This window comes from Lontra canadensis, unplaced genomic scaffold (assembly GCF_010015895.1).
Source record: "Lontra canadensis isolate GAN:19392208 unplaced genomic scaffold, GSC_riverotter_1.0 scaffold47, whole genome shotgun sequence".
Lineage (NCBI taxonomy): Eukaryota > Metazoa > Chordata > Mammalia > Carnivora > Mustelidae > Lontra > Lontra canadensis.
In genome coordinates this window covers 9,041,671-9,062,875 of record NW_022631041.1, presented here as the reverse complement: position 1 = coordinate 9,062,875, position 21,205 = coordinate 9,041,671, and the positions used below count along the sequence as shown (strand labels likewise).

Genomic DNA, 21,205 nt, shown 5'->3' with positions numbered 1-21,205 from the left:
TCCCTAAATCACACCCCTCCCTATGACATCCGAGCATCCTTGGTTAACAGAGCAAGCATCGACACACTTGGGGACATTTTACCGGCCACCTATCTTGTGCTCAGAGGGTACAGATCTATCTGTAAGCACTAACTCAAAGAGCACTTTCTGAAATAAAAAAGATTCACAATCATCTTTAACTAGAATCATCTGTATGCATAAACAGCAACTTTCTTCACATAGGCATTTAAAAAGCATAGTTGCACACGAGCTGGAAGAAAGGAAGAATGACTCCCCACAAAGCAGGACCCTGGTAGAATTCATCTGTGTGGTGTGGTCATCTGTGCCAATGTTCTGGGCCTGCTATTACACTAATTATCGCTGAGCTCTGATAGGTGTTGACAGTTTTAACCCCTTCGCTGTCACGGTGATGCCTCAGAAACTGAAAGCCAACCACAGATTACAGTTTCTTGCCCATATGTTGCCGTTTGCCCCAAATCCCCTGACAGTTTGAGAACAGACAGAGGGGAGGAAGAAAGCAAGAGAGAGCTATGGTAGAAGGAGGGGCCCTGAGTCTTCTGTGTGATTTCTGATCTGACAGGTGGATTGTGTTACTTGGACTCCACTGTTGACTTGTTTCACTTTGTTTTCCAATTCGAAAAGCTTTTGGTAAAGGTTGAATCAATTTTGTTGTCTTTTGTTTTGTGTTTCTAGTCGCTATCTCTCCAGTCTTACCCCCAGTTTCATCTCTTAAAGCTGTGTTAACTGAAAAAAAAAAAAAAAAACAAAAACACATTGCAGACACCATTAAAAGACAATCTTTTTAAAAAATAATTCTGCACATTTCTCTAGGGTACAACAATTTGTTTTAGCACATGCCATTTTCACCCCTGTTCAAATAGCCACCTGCTGATGGCAATATGTTAACTAATATGTCATTATTAATTAGTTTGGGTAGTATCATCCAACAATTACATCTAAATGGAGAAAAAGTGTTAATATCCATGCTCAGGAAAAAGTGTTACTATCTATTCTCAGGGAATCAAGATCTTTATGAGTCTTTTTGTTTTCTATATTATTAAGTAATAAATTCATACCACTAATTACTAAATTCAAATAATCATTCAAATAAACTCATACCTAAGGCAGTGCCTCTATTAAAATCACCTTCAGTTACAAACTGTGGAAAAGTAATGTTCAATCTGTTTTGACAAACTAATTTTTCGGCAGGGAACAAGGGGAAGTTTGTAGAGGAGGGAAGTCACCCTAATATAAAGAAGGCAAGAGTCCTTTTTTTTTTTTTAAAGATTTATTTATTTGAGAGAAACAGAAAGGGCATAGGAGCATGGGGAGGGGCAGAGTGGGCGGGAGAGAGAGAGAGAGAGAGAATCCCAAGCAGACTCTATGCTGAGCGCAGAGCCTGATGCAGGGCTCCATCCCATGACCCTGAGGTCATGACCTGAGCCAAAATCAAGAGTCAGACACTTCACCAACTGAGCCACCCAGGTGCCTCAAGTCAGTCCAGTTTCTAATGCTGAAACAGGTGAATGAATGAAAAGGCATTCCACCAAAAACTTTACTAGTCAATACAGTGCAAGAGAAGGCACTGAAAAAAAAAAAAAGAGAGAGAGAGAGAGAGAAAGCAGAAAGCGCCTCAGGTTACGGTATTAGGGGTTTCTGAGATGGCAGGAGGACCACAGCCAGGATCAAGGAAGGGAAGGAAGAGGCCACATCGGAAGGACAATCTTATTAAAATGGAAGATTCTCAGGTGCCTGCCCATGCTAGATAGAGCTCTGGACGTCAGAAAGATGGTCTCATCTACCTTTAAAAGGTCATTTTTATTCTAGGAATCTCTGAAAGTGAAGAAAATGCCTTTGGACAGGTTATCACCAGCAAGCACAGACACCTCCGTATTAAACCCCTCTAAAGATGTGGACCGCAGAATCATTCACAAATCTAGCATCATGCTGACGGCCTGCGAAACCTCCTGAGCCTTTGGTTCAACAAAAACAAATCACGTTCATTAAACAAGCCCAGCCTTGCATTTGGCTATTTTCCGTACTTTGGGGGAGAAGGTGGGAGGCAGACAAACAGGCTCTCCACAGTTGGGTCACGGAGAGTTTTCACGATGTGAGAACAGTCTCGGAGAGCAGTAATGAGCCCAGTGCACGTGGCCACATGATCACAAGGAAACACTGCCTGATAGATCCCACTCTTCGTGTGGAATAGAAATGAACAGGTTTTTAAAGTTCTGGCTGGCTTTCGGGAGAGAACAGCTGTAAGTTTAAGTCTTAGGGGCAGACAGGCACCGCCAGGCTGGCCTCATTCCACAGAGCTGCTCTCACCTCACCATGCTTTTTTTCATACTTCCTTTCCTCCTCTAAATTATCTGGGATACGCCCACCAAGAGAGAAGCTCTCTAAAAATCTGCTTATATGTATCTATCAAAAGGCTTCTTTGGATACAGTACTAGGTTGACAAAAAAAAAATCATGCATGGCATTATCTCAACTCTGGTCCTTTCTAGAAATCATGAAAGCCAACCTCGGGTACAATAAATAGCAGGTTATATTTTTGGTTCTATCAGTGCTCCTGGAGTCTTGCTCTTGTGAATAATGAAGGCCAGTAGTTTGCTTTTTTTTGTTTGTTGTTTTTTTGTAATGTTCCAAATTGTATCTCCCTATTTCTAGGGAAATACTGTTTAAAAAAAAAAAAAAAAGTTTCTTAGCTCAGTGGCCTCATTCTCCCCCTACCTATCTTTGAACAAGACACTGGGTACTGTGCATAAACAATGAATTTTGGAAGACTGAAAAGAAACAAAATAAAATAAAAGCAGTGTCAAGCAGAGTTCTTATATTAGGGCTACACAAACCTAATTCTTGAACTGAACTATGACTTTCTCAGTTATATTCGTTCTATTATGGGAAAGAGGAGGGGAAGTGGGGGAATTCTTTCATTTCACAGATATTTGCCAATTCTAATCTATGTTAGAGTTCCAATCTGAGAAACAGAGAGGGGCAGCAAAATTTATTGAATGAATAAAGAGACTATTGTCCTGTGGTTAAAAATGAAGATTTATGAGATTACATTTTTTTTCCTTAGGCGATTATTCTGAATTTTAACTGATTTCAAGTCTGTTACTCTTCTTAGCTTGGGATTTTTCACCACTAACTAAAGACAATCAGAGTTATATGAAGGCTATCCCATATAAAAATTATTTCCCTGTTGTGTTATTATTCTAAAGGATAGAGCTCCATTGTAGACGTAGAATCAAGAGACGGAAAATCTCTGCATTTGGTTGCTGGGATAAACACCCACAACTAGTGAGTATACACTAATATCCCATATAATTCCTTACAAGGGCGGGGGACAACCATCTCATAAGGAAAAATTAAGATTCATGGTACAAATACTACCTTCTCTCCTTCTGGATGACACAAGGGGGACAAAGTTGAATCTGTGGGTGGCCCGGTGACAAGACAGAAAGGTTTTTTTTTATGTCATGACTTTCTCAAGCTAAGTTTACCAACATGTGGCCACAACACATTGCCTCTTGTTATGGAACCCAGCATGGTTAGAATTGGGGGGCTTAAATCCAGCTTCATTTTAACTCTAAACTTCAAGCACAGAAACGCATTGCATACTTCTTTGTATCTCCAGTGGGAATATATATACTACTGCTGATTGATTGAATCATCCACAGTATAATTTTTATGTATAATTTCTCAGTAAACTAAGTTTCTATGGAAAATACTAGCAAGTCAGCTGGGAGCACATTTTCCTTTGCCTATACAACAGAGAAAAACTTTTCGATATATATCCACTCTACCAATAATGGTCGACTTTCAGTTCCTCAAAAGGCTTCTGAGGGTCCCCTAGGGAAGGCCTAAGCCACCTCCCAGACCCCACTAAGCTGGAGGATGCCCTCTTATGTTAAAAAATTAGCTGGCTTCCATGTCCTTTTTCTGCTAGAGGAATCATACAGGGCAGATTTCCCAGGGACTTTCTGTCCAAGACTAAAAAATGTTTGACCTAATCCAGAATGATCTACGTATATTGTTTTTTTTTTTTTTTGTCTGTTTTTTTGTTTTGTTTTGTTTTGTTTTGTTTGTTTTTTTACTTTTAACACAAACCCCCGATGCCATATAAACTCTTCTGTGCAGTTCTCCTATCTGTCTTCATCTCTGGTGTGTCCTTGCGAAGTACCGATTTACTAACCAGTGCCTGAAAAAAGAAATTCAGTAGGCTAAAATAAACTGCACAAGCACGCTTCTCACTCCCTCCTCTCAACCCACATGGGTTCTAAACTTCACTCAGGACTTATCTGCAGGTTTTCAGCAAATGGAAAGTATACCGGGGAGGCTGGAAATTTTCCTACCCGCTTATTATTCAGCAAACTCTCAGGAACAAATTCAGAGGTTAAAACACAAAAGTGTCTTTGTTTCTCCTAGCCTCAGGGCATTAACCGATTTTATAATTTTCCCAACAGAATAGCTATGTAAATTCCCGATTTCTAAAAATCATTGTGTGAGACTCATCATTGACTATTCTGAATATGCGAAATTCCCCCACACTGAGAACACCACACAGGGTTGTGGTCTGAGTGGTATCGAGCTCCAGGAGACAAGGCTCAGAGGCCCTAGACCGCCTCACTGCCTAGAGTTAGAGCAACATTTTATCTCTACCAGGAAGAAATTACCAAGATTTAACTATTGGGAGTTCCCTATTGTTCTTTCAATAATTTTATAATAATTAACAGCTGTCACAACACGCAGCTGAGGCTAGGTCACCGCACTTTGAAGAAGCTGAACAGAGTTAAAGAAGGAGAAATGGTAGCTGGAGGGGACAGTGTTTTTAAGAACAAAGACGGAGCTAAGGTATATTTACAGACTGAGTGCAAGGAATCCACAGAGAGAGACCAAATGCCAGAAAACAAAAGGGTAATTATGGGATCAAAATTATTACTTGGGATAAGAGTAGCTACCCAGGGGAGGGATTATTCTTAGAGGGGAGAGGGTTCATTCCTCATCAGAAATAGAGGGAAAGATCAGATGGGCAAAGATGCCAGGACATTCTGATGGGAAGGACAGAAAGGGAAGGAGCTCATGTGCAAGGAACTGCTAGTTCTCAGGAAGCACCAAGCCCAGGCTATCTGCACAGCGAAGGGTGAGAGGGGCAGGGTAGGGCTTTAAGGAGAGGGAAGAAGTCTGAGACAGCCACCAGGGGGACTGTGACACGAGGTCACTATGACAGCTGCACTGCATTTGACTATACATGGAATTAGAGTAAAATGGGCTTTTAGAGTTCTGTTTACGCTTCAAAGTCTCCAAATACCACCCCAAATAGTGATCAGGACACAGGCCTAGAAATGACTGATACAAATCTAGAACAGAAATAAGGATAAATGCTAGAATGTGCTGCGTGTCAATGTTCTGTCCTCTAATGCAGGTCTTCCTAACACATTTGGTGGGTTTTTTTCTGTTTTGTTTTGTTTTATTTTAGATTTATTTATTCATCTGATGGGGGCGGGGGGAGAGCACAAACAGGGGGAGCTGCAAGCAGCGAGAGAGAGGGAAGCAGACTCCCCGCTGAGCAGACAGCCCAATGTGGGGCTGGAACCCAGGACCCTGCGATCATGACCTGAGCTAAAGGCAGAGGCTTAACCGACTAAGCCACCCAGGTGCCCTTTTGGTGCATCTCTTGATGAAAGTCCTATTGATGACTGTCTCAGTCCATGTGGACCGATAGAACAGAACACCAGAGACTGGGTGGTTCATAAACAGAAGAAATGTCTCACATTTCTGGACGCTAGGAAGTCCAAGGTCAAGGCACCCACAGATTCAGTGTCTAGTGAAGGCCCTCTTCTTGGTTCAGAGACACCATCTTCTCTCCATGGCCTCACATGGCAGAAGGGGTGAGGGAGCTTTCTGGGGGACCTTTTATAAAGGCGCCCATCCCATCTTGGTGCTTTGCCCTCATCACCCAACCACCTCCCACAGGCCCCACATCCAAATACCATCATACTGGGTATTAGATTTCAACATAGCAATTTTGGAGAACACGTTTGTTCTACAGTAATGTCTGTTTCTAACCAAACTCACGGGCTGCTCACTTAAGGGTTTTCATCTCTCCATCTCTCTTTCTCATCTACAGTGTCACAGTAAAATCATCCGTGATTAGGTACTGATGGTCTTTGAAGACACCATTAGCACTAAGTCGCTAACCTTATTATAATTATCACCAATACAGTTGCCCTTAACAGTAAGTTTATAGTAAATACTATGATTATTATTATTACCTTCCTGGCCTAACAATAGTGAGCAAATACTTCTATTTATTTAGTGAACTTCCTCTGTGCCAGGCACCGTGCTGAGAATACCGTGTATCTGTGCGTGATCTCCATTACTTCTCACCATAAGCCCGTGTGATGCCTGACACGGACCCAGCTTTACAGATGAGGGATCTGAGGCTCCACAATGTAGATAACCTGATTGGGTCAAAGGGCTCATCGGTGACAGACAGGGTCTGTCCAGCAGCAAAGCCTACCCTCATCAAAGTATGTCTGAACTCCCCAGCACTTTTGATTGGCAATGTGTAATAAATGAATAGTGTTCCCCAAAGTTCACATCACTCAGAATGTGAACTGAGAAATAGGGCTTCTATAGGATGTTCAGGCTCTCAAGATAAAATCATCCTGGATTTAGGGTGGGTCCTACATCCGGTCACTGTGTCCTTATAAGATGAGGACAGTAAGCAGAGAGACATCACAGAGGAGACGCTCGTGTGAAAACAGAGGCAGAGAACTCAGATACACGTAGCCATAAACCAAGTCACGAAAAGCCTTGAGCCACCCAAAACTGGAAGGGGCCAGGAAGGATTCTCTCCTCGAGGCTCTGTGGGGAGCATGGCTCCAGCAAGACCTTGATGGCAGACTTCTGGACTCCAGAACAAAGTGAGAATAAACTTCTGTTGATTTTAGCCACTCCATCTGTGGCACTTTGTCACAGAGCCCTCAGAAACTAATAGAGAACCCTTTCACAGAAATATATAATTTCTCAAATGCTCTCAGGAATATTTTTAATCACTTCATTGTTTTTGGCATTACATGCAAATGTGACTTTAGGCAAAAGGTATTTTTATTCAGAACATTAAAATCTGTGCAGAATGCTTACTTAGATATTATATTTAATGTCATTCATAATATATAAGGAAAACTTTGCCTCTTCATATTAAATAAATGATGCAAAGTATTTAAATTAATTATGTAAGAAAAACAGGACTTATAAAAAATACATTAAAAGCTATACACTATGTTTATACATGGACTCTGTGTATATAAAAAATCAGACAGATTTAACCATGACTTGTTACAGCATCAAAAATAGAAAATAATCAGAATCTGAAATGCTTGCTTTTCTTTTGCTTAATGTCCAAGGCTTATTTATTATTTATTTGAATATTTATGATTTGTTTTAAATTACAGGACAAGAGAAGGTTTCAGTGGCTATTTGCCACCATTTCTCTACTAATAACACACTATGTATGTGGATATTTGTATTTCTAATAAGTTCAAATTGAATATAATTGCCCATATTTTTCTGTTTTGATATGTTATTGACGAATGAGAGTTTAATGTGCAAGGTAAGCATATTTGATCACTACGAGGTTTTCATTTTAAAGAGGAAAATATGTAAATAATTTTCATTAATACATTTAAAGATATATAATGAAACAATCACTATTCCTAACCTAGAAGACTTTTTTTTGACTCATCTGACAGGATCTCTCTAGCTGGAAAACCCTACAATACCCTATATTAGCAGTTCTCAAAACATTTGGTTCTGGGATCCATTTGCATTTTTAAAAACCACTGAGGATTCCAAAGAGCTTTTGTTTCTGTGGGTTATAACTATTGATGTTTATTGTATTTGAGATAACAACCGAGACATGTTTAAAATATTTAATTCATTTAAAAATAAAAGTAGAAAATGCATTACATGTTAACCTAAGTAAGATTTTTACAAAAAATACATTCCCCTCCCTCCAAATTAATAAGAAGCGTGGCATTATTTTGCATTCTGGCGTATTTCTTTAATAGCTGGTGGAACAAACTACTAGATTCTCGTATCTTCCACATTTGATCTGCGGCAATGTTTTTATAGATGAAGTATCTGAACAAAGTCTAGCCTCACACAGATGTGTCATCAGAAAAAGGAAGATTATTTTCATAGTTTTAGATAGATAATTGTAGGTATTATTTTTGATAACATGCCAAAACTCGACAACAGATAGTTGTCAAGCAACTTCTTTAAAAGTCGGTTGCATTGTGAAACCTGAAACCACATCAACGAATTTTTCATACTCTGTCTACTATGTTAACATCCCTGGTCTATTTATTGTTAATGGACCTCTTCCCATATATGATTTTCCCACATCATGTACTGGTCGTTTGGAAAATGGCGGGTTCCTGGATTATGCTGATCTTCTAAACCTTAACACAGAGCATTATTTGATATAACAAAGTAAATTTGTTAATGTGATTGCCCATTTCATCAAAAAAGCTTTCAAGTGGTGGCGCCTGGGTGGCTCAGTGGGTTAAAGCCTCTGCCTTCAGCTCAGGTCATGATCCCAGGGTCCTGGGATCGAGCCCCGAATCGGGCTCTCTGCTAGGCAGGGAGCCTGCTTCCCTTCCTCTCTCTCTGCCTGCCTGTCTGCCTACTTGTGATCTCTGTCAAATAAATAAATAAAATCTTTAAGAAAAAAAAAAAAGTTTTCAAATATTGGAAAACAGTCAATCTCACAGCGACAGAAACCGGTTTTCCAAAATGGAACTCTTACTTGAATATTCAAATTTTACCATTAACAACAAATACTCTTCACTCACTGTGTGAATATATCTGCTATTTACCAAAGTCTAAATAACCATGGTTTGTTTCTTAGTTACTCTTTCAACTGAAAATGATGTCCAATGAATAAAAGCAGCAGGTTAGGCTAGCAACTCCAACAACAGCAGACGTGGTTTGCAAAGAGACAAGGTTCACACAGACTTCCATTTGCAGAAGAAGCCTTTACGGGTATGGGGAGAAAGAAAATAAATTTCCTCCTACCCTTTAGGTTCTTGGCTAAGAAAACCCCTGTAATAAAAGATGAGACTAACAAGAGAAAAACTAATTTAACTTAATTTTGTATGAAGGCCTCAAAGATATGAGACCCAAAGAAGTGACAAAAGCAGGCAGCTTTTATACCTTTTAGACAAAGAAACAATAAATGGGTAAAGAACTGACAAGGCAAAGAAGTTCAGGCTTAGGGCAGAAACTTAGGAAAGAAGTAACAAGATTTGTTTATAAGACCCTCTTGGCCTTGAACTCCCAATCTCTGGTGATAAGGATGGCTCCTTTCCTCCTGGCACACAGAGGGGACCATTCACATGGAGATTTATTTTCTGCTTTCAGAGAGACAAAGGACACTCAGAGAGCATCCTTCTTGCATCAGCTGTTTCTCATGGAACTTTAATTCAAAGTAATCAATATGCCAACACGCTGCTATTTGGGGCACCCTGCCATCAAACAATTCTCCTTTTGTTACACAGAATATTTTTTCAAAAAATGTACTCAGAGATTGTGATTTAATAAACTTGCTAATTTCTATGGCTTCATCAAAGATATTTTAAGGAAAAGGGCTTTTCTGGGCATGTATAGGCAAGGAACACAATAAACCCTAATAACACGGTTTGGTGTCCCTGCCTTGATTGGCACTAATGAGCCAGCATTTTTATTCACTCTTGCTTTTGTGCTCCTGGTACAAGGTGAAAAAGGACAAAGATGGTCACAGTGTTGCTATGAGATAATTATGACCTCTCAGACCCCTAAAAGGATCTCGGAGAGCCCCTGGGGCCTGTGGGGCACACTTTGGAAACCAATGCTCCATACCACCTACAGATGCAAGAGGCAAGGTAGATGTCACAAAATCAGCACCGGCAAATCTCTGACCAGCTCAGCAGTCCAGAATAGAATTCCACCCTTTGAAATAAAAGCTCCTTCCTAATAACTGAGCTGTATTTACCCTCCTGGCTCTGCATCAGCCTTGGCCCCATGAAACTGGAAAGACTGGAGCCTTCCTGCCATGAAAGCAAGTTGACTTTCCTCTCCTGTCTGGTGAGAGAGATTGCCAAGATAGCTGGTCTGAGGCAGTGTGGGGTGGGGGGTGGGGAGGTGGGGGAGGCATCTCTAAGGGACTGTGCCCGCCAGCTTTCACCACAAGAGCTTTTGAAGTGACTCGGGCAATCGTGAACACAGCCAGCCTGCTGCATCGAAATTACTGTGGTCTCCTGGCACCCCATCCCGGCTTCCCAAACACTGAAGCGTGCTCCACTCGGCCTTGGCCTCACCTGCCAAATTGGAATGGGCAGGGAAGCAAGGCAACAGCCATCATCCTCTTTAGCAATTCCTCGCAAAGCATATTTGCATGTTCAGTGCCTCCAGCACGAAAGACTGTCCGGGGCATCTGTGCTGTCTGCTACCGTTCCACCTCCCCTCTGGTTTGGGCAAGGGAAAGGAGGGGCGCTTTCAAATGTCTCACAAAGGCCACACGCGCTGATGCCATCAGGCAGAGTCTCTGTGACCCTCCACTGATCACTTGGGACTAGGACTTAGAACGTCATCGGAATAATCCTCAAGATGCTGGCCTTGTCTAGATGAACTCTGAAGACACATATCCGTGGGTTCCCTGATGCAGCAAAACACGGCAACACGACTGAGTTCCGTCATATGCTGGAGGTCTTTTACCACAACATACTTGCTGTTTGAAGTGATGGTTCCAGAAGGTTTGGGAGCAAAGACCAGATCAAAGGACCTCACAGTTACAGTACAAGGTAGCCCTAAGATCACTGTGTCCATAAAGCCCAGGTGGCTGTGTGTGTGTGTGTGTGTGCGCGCACACGTGTGTGATGCTGAGGGTTAGGGATGGGGAATGGACAACACATAGGGTATCCTACCTCAAACCAAACCAGCCTGCCCTTCAGCTATTCCTCAGGAGCCACCTATCCCTTTCTTCCAGAAAAGAAGGGACATCCTCTGTGGTAGTGGGTGGGGGAGGGGTGGGAAATAGTGCAGGACCAGAGTCTGAACCTGAAATGAAACCCCAGGTTAACTACTTCTTGTATGGGTAGCCTTGGGTACAGAACCTAACCATTCTGTCCTTCAGTTTCCCATCTATAAAATGGGAACAACAGTAGTACCACCATCTCAGAGCAAGCTTATACGCAAACTAATATTTTAAGACGGTTTCAGAACAGTATCTGGCAAGCTGTAAGCCCATATAAGTGTCTGGGTGTTTTTTCTAACACCCACTCCATAAAAGGCATAGAACTCGATTTCTCCTTTCAATCACTGAGTTCTATAAACCCACCCCCAAGGAGGCACAGATACTGAGGCACATCTTCAGGGAAAAAACCAAAATGTATGTGTGGCGGCATTAAGTTAGTCATCCACAAACGTTATTAGAATAAATCATGAATAATGTGTATGCTTTAAGCACTGTCTAGCCATTAACTTTTAAATATTTCATTTAGCTTTGTGAAGCATGCCCTATAGAACATAACTACCAGAGTAGTAGTTCTTGGCTTGTTCAAGCATAAAGACATCTTTAATTATTTTAAAAACATAATCCCCCACACACATACGGCATGTGAATAAAAAAGAGCATGCGAATAAAAAATAAATAATCTTACTGTTATACTTTTCTTACTTTCCTACTGCCCTTTGATTGAAAAAAAATATTGCTTTAAAAGTGACCAAGAATTTGGGGCACCTGGGTGGCTCAGTGGGTTAAAGCCTCTGCCTTTGGCTCAGGTCATGATCCCAGGGTCCTGGGATCCAGCCCCACATTGGACTCTCTGCTCAGCAGGGAGCCTGCTTCCCCCTCTCTCTGCCTGCCTGTCTGCCTACTTGTGATCTCTGTCTGTCAAATAAATAAACAAAATCTTTAAAAAAAAAAAAAAAGTGACCAAGAATTTAACAACACCTTCAAACACATTTAAACAGAACATACTATTTAGGTAGAGATCCCCTGAGAATGTCTGGTACCCAAAGAGGTCCCAAGACTCTTGTATTAATTCCTCAAGGGTCTGCATTCTTTGGATCATGCCCCATTTAGAATCATCAGAAGCTAAAATTGCATTCTTGAAAACATTCAGGTATGTTAGAATGAAAATTGGTTAACCAAAAAAAGTCAAACCCCAGAAAACCAACTTTAGTGTAACACTGGTAGTCGCAACTTTCTTGTCTTGGTTACCATATGCCAGGCAAGACTATAGAGCAGTATTTCAATAAGGGAAAAGGGCAACATTTTTTATGTCTGAAATCAGAATAGCTTGCTTTACTCTCCATACAACCTTCCGCAGTTGGACCTTAGTGTTTCACTGTTTACTCCTTCAGGAATCCGACCCACTGCAGCAAAGACGTTCAACGGAGAAACAGATAATCCCATGTAGTTTCTGCAGGAACCGTGCCTGTTTCCAGAGATAATAGAAAGGACCCAAATTTCCTGGAACTTATACAGTTCCATGGAAACATCCCCAAGCAAAAACACAGAGGCTCAATGCATTGGATATTTCTCAGAAAATTCAAAACCAGGATAACAAGGGATTTTAGTACTCCCCCGCGCCGCTTCTGCTGACAGGAGTTTCCCCTGCATGACCCAGAATGCAAGTCCAAGTGCTGAATTTTGTCCCCTAGATAAAACAGTGTTTAAAATAGACATACACATCTGCTGCAATCACCTTCTTTTCTTGGGTACCTCTCATTCTCTTCGAGGCCAAATGGAAAATAACCTTTCACATTGCTGCGTTTTACTATCACTTTAAAGGAGGAATTGTTTTTATTTTAGGACATAATGCGCAAAATCATGCTATTTAACACTACATTATATTCACAGATCATGAAAGTTAAATAAAGACACCTTGCTGATTCCTTAATATAGATTCAGCTAAGATTAGTCATGCATCTGCCACCTTAACATTCGGATCGGAGGGGAAAAAAAGCCTTAGTTAAAAATCACACTTGCATTGTAAGTGCTTAGATTTTCATGGTTCATTTAAGAGCAACACAATCAAGAATTTAATTATGTCAAAAAAAGAATGGTATCTTCTTAACAGGCAAGATTATATCTTCCCTCCACCCCCCGCCCCACCAAAATGGATCATTTTCCTTAACCTCTATGGACTTGGTTTCTTACCTATGAAATAGGTATTTGGTTAGATGATCTTAAGATAGCCTCTGGTTCTATCATGCTGCGATTTTAAGATTTCTAAGGAACAGACCGATGAGGAGGCAAAGGAGGAACAGAGCCAACGTGCTATGGGAACCTGGCTGGTTTGACTCCTAAACAAGGTGTTATTTCCCATGATGCCAGACAAACGCCCCACAGGGCACTGCCAGGGGACTGAATCCAGGCTGAATGGCAACAAGGCACCAGAGAACAACAGAGAAACCCAAACCTTAGTTCTGCTTTAACACTTAAACATTTGCCTCACAACACGCTATTCCACAAAATCAAGGAACCTCAAAAACCACGGACTCTTCCCAGCCAAGACCTGTGTGTAATGGCACTGGGACAGACCCAGAACTAATAAAAAGAGGTTAATCTTGGAGGGGAAGGTCTTATTTTGGGGTCAGCAAATCTAACAATTACTTCCAGGCTGGGTAACAAAGCATTTATACCTTGTAAGTTTCTAGAAATACAATGTATAATCCTTTATACCACTGAATTACTTAAATAATTCACCTCAATGGTGGAGAGCATTCTGACTGGTTTGATTAAATGAAGGTTGATGGGGGAGAAGCCCTCTTCCCTCACCAAACAGAGCCTGAGACAAAGGTTTGTAAGCAGGCAGTTTATTTGGGAATGTGATTCCGGAGAGTAAAAGTAAGGGCCAGGGAAAGGGAAATAAAGGAAGGAAAGCCAACAGGAGGATTCACCACGGGGCTGGCCACTTAGGTTCAATCCTGCAAAGGAAATGCATCCCAGAGCCATGCATATTGAGAAGAAAGAGAGAAACCTTCATCCCTCAGAGTTTATTGGCCATCTGTCAAGGTTTGCCTCGTAGGTGTTCATTTCCCTGCAATTCCTGTTTCCACACGTGAGTCCCAAGTCCGCTCCCACAGCAGAGCACGACAAAACCAGAGGAGGCCCTGGACGTAAGGAAAGATACTCAGGCTTCACCTACGTGCTTCTAGTGGAAGCCTGGGCAAAACTGCTTGCTTAGCAGTGGCTGGAACATGAACTCAGGCGGAGATGGTGAGAACCGGCTATACACAAGTATTAGGCATGTGTACCAGTCCAGTGGGGCCGTTGTGCCTACTGTAACAAACGATCCCACAATGTCAATGGCTTACAACAACAAACATTTGTTTTTCAGTCACGCCACAAATCCAGTGTGGGGTTGCTATGGTTCTGTGCCATGTTCTTCACGCCAGGACCAGAGCCGACCCAACAGTCTCCGTCAGGAACACGGCCAGTCACTGTGACTTGGGAGGGAAGATTAAATGTGTGAACCATGCACATTTCTGTAAAGTTCTGCCTGGAAGACACCTTCTACTCACTCATCATTGACCCAAACAGGCCATGTGCCTGTGCTCATTCAGAGGGCGGAATACGGGATACTCCTAGGCGGCAGCAGGTGGAGGGGAGCAATGCTGGAGGGATGACTTAGCATAGAGGGATACAACCTCCATACTCTGCCTTCATTTTCAGGGAGAAAAACCAGGGGCAGGAGGAGGAAATCACTTCAGGGAACTCTGTGCAAATTCTCTTACAGGACCGTCTTTCCTTTGAGCGTATAGCCAGCCAGTATTTAGAAATACTAAGTCCCAATTAAATAAAGCAGATCTTTTACAATGAGAGAGAGAGGGGGGAAAAAAGAGGATGGGTGATTCCTCACAGGGAAACATTAGATATCCTCGACTTCTTATGCCATATTTTATTTTTCATTTTATAGATGCCGAGATGGGTCAGCTCTCAGAAATCACCAAAGAAGTGACTTCTGAGCAGATTAATGACATAGCTGAGACTAGGCTTCGATCCCTCATATTCCCTTTTCAGAGCAAAGTTGGTAGAAAACATTATGATTATAACTTTATATTCAAGTTACCTGAAGAGTATATGTATTTCACAGAATATCTTTTTTTTTCCCCAAATTAAACAGCCTAACCTGAACAATGAGACAATTTTAAATAGCTAGGTTAGCACTACACTGACAAGACAAAGTCCAGCTTACTTTATGGATAAGTATTACTGGCCTACCCATCCTACAGAGTGCTTTTCTACCAGCCTGCTGACCAGAGACGTCAAGTTCTTGGCAGACACTTAGGAAGCATCAGAACTGTATTCAATGAAATGACCAAAAGGGAGAAGTTTAGACAGGCCTCAGTGAAGTAAAGGGAGCCCGTATTTGGGAATGAAAAATATAACCCTCCAGGCCTTCACCTAACTCCATCCGCCTCACAGACCAATGAGGAAAGGGTGGCAAACCACTGCATTCCTGTATTTATTCAGTCCACGCTCACTGAGTGCTCACGATGGGCATGGCACAGTTCTAGCCACTGGGCTGGCAAATCTGAAGCAGCCAATGTCCCCGCCCCCGCCCCTCACGGAGTGTGCCGTTTAGGGAGGGGGTAGGGAGTGCAGGGGATAGACAATCAGACATGCAAAGAACCAAAATAATTATAAATTGCCACATGTCTGTAAACACAGTAAAGCAATGACATGGTAGTGAGGGGTGGGGTGCCAAGCTCTTAAATGATGTTCTCTTGGAGCAGGCAATATGTAAGAAAATTATGAAATCATTTATGGCAAATCGCAACGTAGTTTTCAGAAGTAGTTAGCAGCATTATCCCATAAGGGCTATTGTTACTCTGTTAAGATCCTTGAATGAATTTTACCTTCTGTGCTTTCTCTCCACTTCCCATTCCCTACCAAAGTTCTCACTTAATTGGCCGTTACTCCATTTTTTTCTTGTTGTATTTATTAAATGCAATTTTACGATTATAGTTCTTAATTTAAAAAATCAACCAAGTACCCTTTTTATATGCCCATTATCTAAATTAAGTTTCTTTTTAAGTATTTTCTATATATCACAAAGCCTTTGGAAGAAAATTCACCCACTCTTTTCACAAATCCCAGTCACCCCTTCCCCTACCAACAGCTAGCTTCTGTTGTAGAAAGATTTCTTACCTTTCAAAACAGCAGTTGGGCAAAAATACAGGTTCTGCTAAACAAAAATGTCCTTTCTAACCTCTCCTGGCCTAAAGGCATAGAGGACACAGAATTCTAAGCATGACTTTGATGGCCCTCGCCTTTGTCCAAGGCTCTCCCCTCCAAGTATGGGTGGCCCCTGTGCAAACATGAGAGGTCGCTCCCATGACTAGGTTGCATTGCAAGACAAGAGGCAGATGCTTCTGGTTGGCCTAATCTAATCATAGTGTTTTCACCAAAGCATAGTTGTTTTTCTGGCTGGAAGACAGGAAGTCAGAGAGATTGAGAGCACAAGAAGGCCCCAAGCCACCACCGCTGGCTTGGAAGATGGAGAGGCGACCTGAGAGTAAATACACATAGCCTCTTGATGCCAAGTGGTCCACGCTTAACGGACAGTAAAACAACTGGGGACCTTGGATCTACCACTGCAAGGAACTGGATTCTCTCAACAACTTAATAAACTTAGGTTCTTCCCCAAATGTTCCAGAGAAGAACCCAGACTTTCTTCTACCTTGACCGGCCTTACAAGATCCTGAGCAGAGAACCCAGTGCGGCTTGCCCAGAAGGCTGCCATACACAACTCTGGGATAATAAAGGAGAGTTATTTTTAGCCTTTAAGTTTGTGGTAATTTGTCACATAGCAATAGGACAGTAATTTCCAGATTTATCAGCTGAAGTGTTCTACTGATGAACACTGCATGACCCGTCCAGCCTTCAGGATGGGTGCAATTCATTCTACTGAAAGGAAGGGGATTCTCTGGGGAAGAGAGAAGGGTCAGTGATGGAAAACCAGAACCCAAAGCAGAGCAGACCAATGGGAAACACTGTATCATTTACCTGCCCAGTTGCCATGTTAGACTAGTGCTAGGCCACCAACTACCCTCAAGGATGGAAAGCAGTAGAGCACCTAGGATAAACTAGAAAGCACCAAGCCACAGATGACAGGGATCTGGATACAACCAACTGACCTTCTTTCTAATTCTTAGCACGTGGCGGGGAGGGGGAAAGAGAGGGGAGATCCTGACATTGTTTACCATGATATCCTTGCCATGACTTTATGGCATTCTTCCAATTATAAATTCACACGATCACATGCAAACAGTTCAAAAGCATTTACATGCTGCAGCCAGGGAAATGCTGAGCGCTCATCTAATACCCTCTTATTTTCCATGGTGCTCAGCCTCCCCTACAAATAGGCGGGGGGGGGGGTGGCATTTGATGGCATTGCTGACAGTAGGATGGAAGTAGAGATGACAGAAGTCATCTCCAGGCCACACTTTAAAAAAAACATATCGTGAGTCAACATCCAGTTCTCTTGTCCCTCAGAGGCCCTATGTTGAGGTGACAGGTCAGTAGATGGAGGGAGCCTGGGTCTCGGAATCACTGGATGGAGAAAAGCCTCCACCAACATACACTGGACTTTGCAGGAGCCAGGAGTAAGTATTGGTTCTATTCATGTCTTGAGATTTGGAGGGGAGGGTATTTTCTTATCACACCATAGCTTCATAATACCCCAGTCCCTCTATCCATTATGTGAATGTGGTCTCCCCCCACCCCTCTTAGTACCTTATTCTGCTGTGCTCACCTTTCTTGTGATGAAGTGAGAGGCTAAAGTGCGATGAGGCCAAGTGAGGCGTTAAGTTGCTACTAACCTCCTAAAGCTACCACAGAAAGTGGATCATCCACCCCCAGACCGCGGTTAACCGTGGCTAACCAAAGCCGCAGAGAGCAAAGCCACAGATAAGGAGAGACCTACTGTCTTAACCTAGCCTGAAGAGTATACGTGTATTTTCTCATTTGATTCGATTTAACAGGTCTAGACGGAGTCTCTTTATCTTACACTTTTTCCTTATTTGGTATAACACTCAAGCATTACACGAGAATGTTAACACAGGAATTTGAATATCATATTTAATCACTGTAACAAGAAATTCTGACACATCTGATATTTACAATGGATGATTTCTTACAGAAAACTATAATGTGAAGCATACAAATCCTGATCTTTTGTATATATGTATATGCGTGTGTGTGTTCATAAACATGTGTATATCCATATGTAAATGTACACATATAGAATTATTAAGGATAGAAATAACGGAGTAGCAATAGAAACAATGAGGAACTCCTTGCAATGCCAAGTGAAAGTGAGCTCCTCCTTAACTCCCTCCTGGTCTCCCATGGCTTCCATCCCCCAATCAGGAGAGGGGGTCTACCTCTTTGATCTTTTCAGCCTGATTTTTGCAATGTGAACCAGGAGCAAGGATGAGTTTAAAATGAACAAAAGCAACACAATGAGAAGTAAAAATTATCTTCCCGAACACTCAGAAAAGTGTTAACTATTTATAAACCAGGAAGCAGAAGTGAATATACCAGGCTGTCCAACCCAATCACCCATTTCTCCACTTACTTGAAATGAATTTTCCAAAGACCTAGGAAGTGACAAAGGGCTAATACATATTCTTTAATGTACAAGATTATAATTAACCTAACGTCTGTTTCAAATTTACTATTATCTATTAAAGAATAAATAATTTTACAACCCTCTAATATAGTTCTGAAGATTTAAATCACTGACCATAACTAATAAGCGGCTTAATAGCAAAAATATCCTAAACAGAACCACAGACCACAATTTCACTGAGCATAAATCATCATCATTTCTAATGCAAAGGCAACGGCAAATCTCTGTAATTACTGGGTGCATTTTGAATCACTTTTATTATTACTGCACTGGCCCCATTAAAAATCCAAAACACTGAACTGCACAGAATATAAAACTGGAATTATGATACCCTACAAACTCTAATTGAAATCCATAAATTTTCTACTACTATTCAGAATTATTTTGTTGCCAAAGAATTTCAGCTATTCAGAATTAACTTTGAAAGCGTTTGCTTTATCTAGAGCAATAAGTAAGAACATTTTATCCTGCCAAATCTGGGAAGTCGGTTCTGAAGCAAAACTTTTGTGGATGGTTTCTTATTCATTCAGGATTTTACCTTTCTCAAGCGAACCACAATACACACACAAAAAAATAAGGAAAATAAAATATACCATCCACAAAAAATATTAATTCATGCCACACCCACCTCCAGCCAATGAAAGTCTCCCCCAATGGGACAACAGGGACTATTACAGACCCCAACATTAATCTCCTTACTAAAAATGAGAAAGGTATATCACTAAATTCATGAAAGGGTAATCATGGCAACATTATCTGTGTGCCTATGAGAAATGAACACAGGATGTACCGGAAGCCATCGTGAGGGGTGCAAATATTATGCACATAACTTACCTTGTAAGGTTAATGGCTAATGATGTAATAACTGCTTCTTCTATATTCCCTATGTACTCGCATTCGTATTTGCTGTCTATATCACCTGGCTAAACACGCAATGTAATCATCCTATTAAAAGCAAATTTTCTATATTTTGCCTCTTACTAATTTGCCTGATGTCCACCATAGATCTCACAGCCCTGCAAAACCAACAATTTTCTTTCAATAAGGTTGTGCCACCATAGGGAGTCTTTTTGTAAATGATATGTCTTATAATTTTCTATTCACAGTATGCTGGCACCTTAAGGGCCTTAATCTCCTTTAAGCATCTGAATTTTAAATACTTTTTCTATCCCTTTTAAAAAGAGAGGATTTTGCTCCTTTGAACAGTCCTATCCCACTCTGCATGTGTGCTTATATTTTATACTCTGCAGGCTGTCTCTGCTGCTCCTCCCGATTCATATCTATACCTGACTCCATCCTTTCTGTTAGAAATACCCAAATCACCCCCTCCTATCCCTTATTCTACAGATTTTTTTTTAAGTCATCTCCACACCCAACACGGGTCTTGAACTCATGACCCGAGATCAAGAGTCACATGCTCTACCAATTAACAGTCAGATGCTCCCCATTCTCCTTATTCTAAACTTAGTTCATTTAACAACCATCCAATCCCTCATCTTTGCTGCCTTAAGCTCTCTTTTAATTTATGCATTTAATATTTAACAAATTTCTGTCATTCCTTGTCAATTATAAGTTTATCAACAGAGACCATACTCTGTGTCAAAGTATTAAAAAAAAAAAAACCTGTCCATAATTCTAACTACTTAACACTTGCATAATTTCAGAAGTAAGTGTGCTTTCTCAAGTTAAGTGCCCTAACTATTGTGTATTCTGGTAGTTAGACCCAATTTGGCTCCAAAGAAATCAAACACACAAACACTAATACAAAGATTCAAAGAGCAACTTTTAAAAATTAAAATTTTCTCATTTCCATATCAGTTCAATTAATGTCTTTAATTCAAATTTTACTGCATGAGTACTTTCTTCAGAGCAGGCTTGCCTGCCATGAGCTCTCATTTGAAACTAGATGTTAAAATATTTCTAGGTGTTAAAATGCATGTGTTGAAGCAAAGCAATGCAAACAAGAGCAAACTATACCTTTGAATAAATAAAAAGAATTTTCAGCCAGAAGGAATGTGACTTCAAATCTTGCTTTTGTCATTCTATGATCTTGGGACACTGGTTCATAGGCTTAAAGAAAACCCAGATGGGAGAACAGGGTTAGAATCAAAATCAGAGATTCTTACACCTGCTGGGGGTGGCGTAGGGGGAGAGGGTCATTCTTGTCGCTTATCCTCACCAGTCCCTCAGACAAGCTCTTTCTAACTCTGTTTTCAAGTTTGAGATTCTTTGTGAGATTCTGCCTCAAAAAACATATCTACAGAAAACAAATGAAGACTCCAGTCTTTTCACCTCTGACATGCATGTCTCTGCAAAGGCTCTCATTTTGCACAAGAAAAAACACAGGCTGGAAAACTAAAGGGGCTCCTCTACCTCAGGACCCAAAATTAAAGTACCAATAGCAGAGCAGGGACCTGACTGCAGTCCTTTTCCTCCATTCTGGGAGCACCCTTTGTCCTGGGCTAGGCCAAGAACTTGTCCTTGGGCTTCTGATGGTTCATTCTATATATC

At 41.3% G+C, this 21,205-nt stretch overlaps 1 protein-coding gene across 1 annotated transcript in view; it reads right to left on the bottom strand.

Annotated features, from left to right (window-relative positions):
- SAMD5 (sterile alpha motif domain containing 5) overlaps window positions 1–21,205 on the bottom strand; it is a 50,222-nt gene that overhangs the window by 1,636 nt on the left and 27,381 nt on the right. The window lies entirely within an intron of this gene.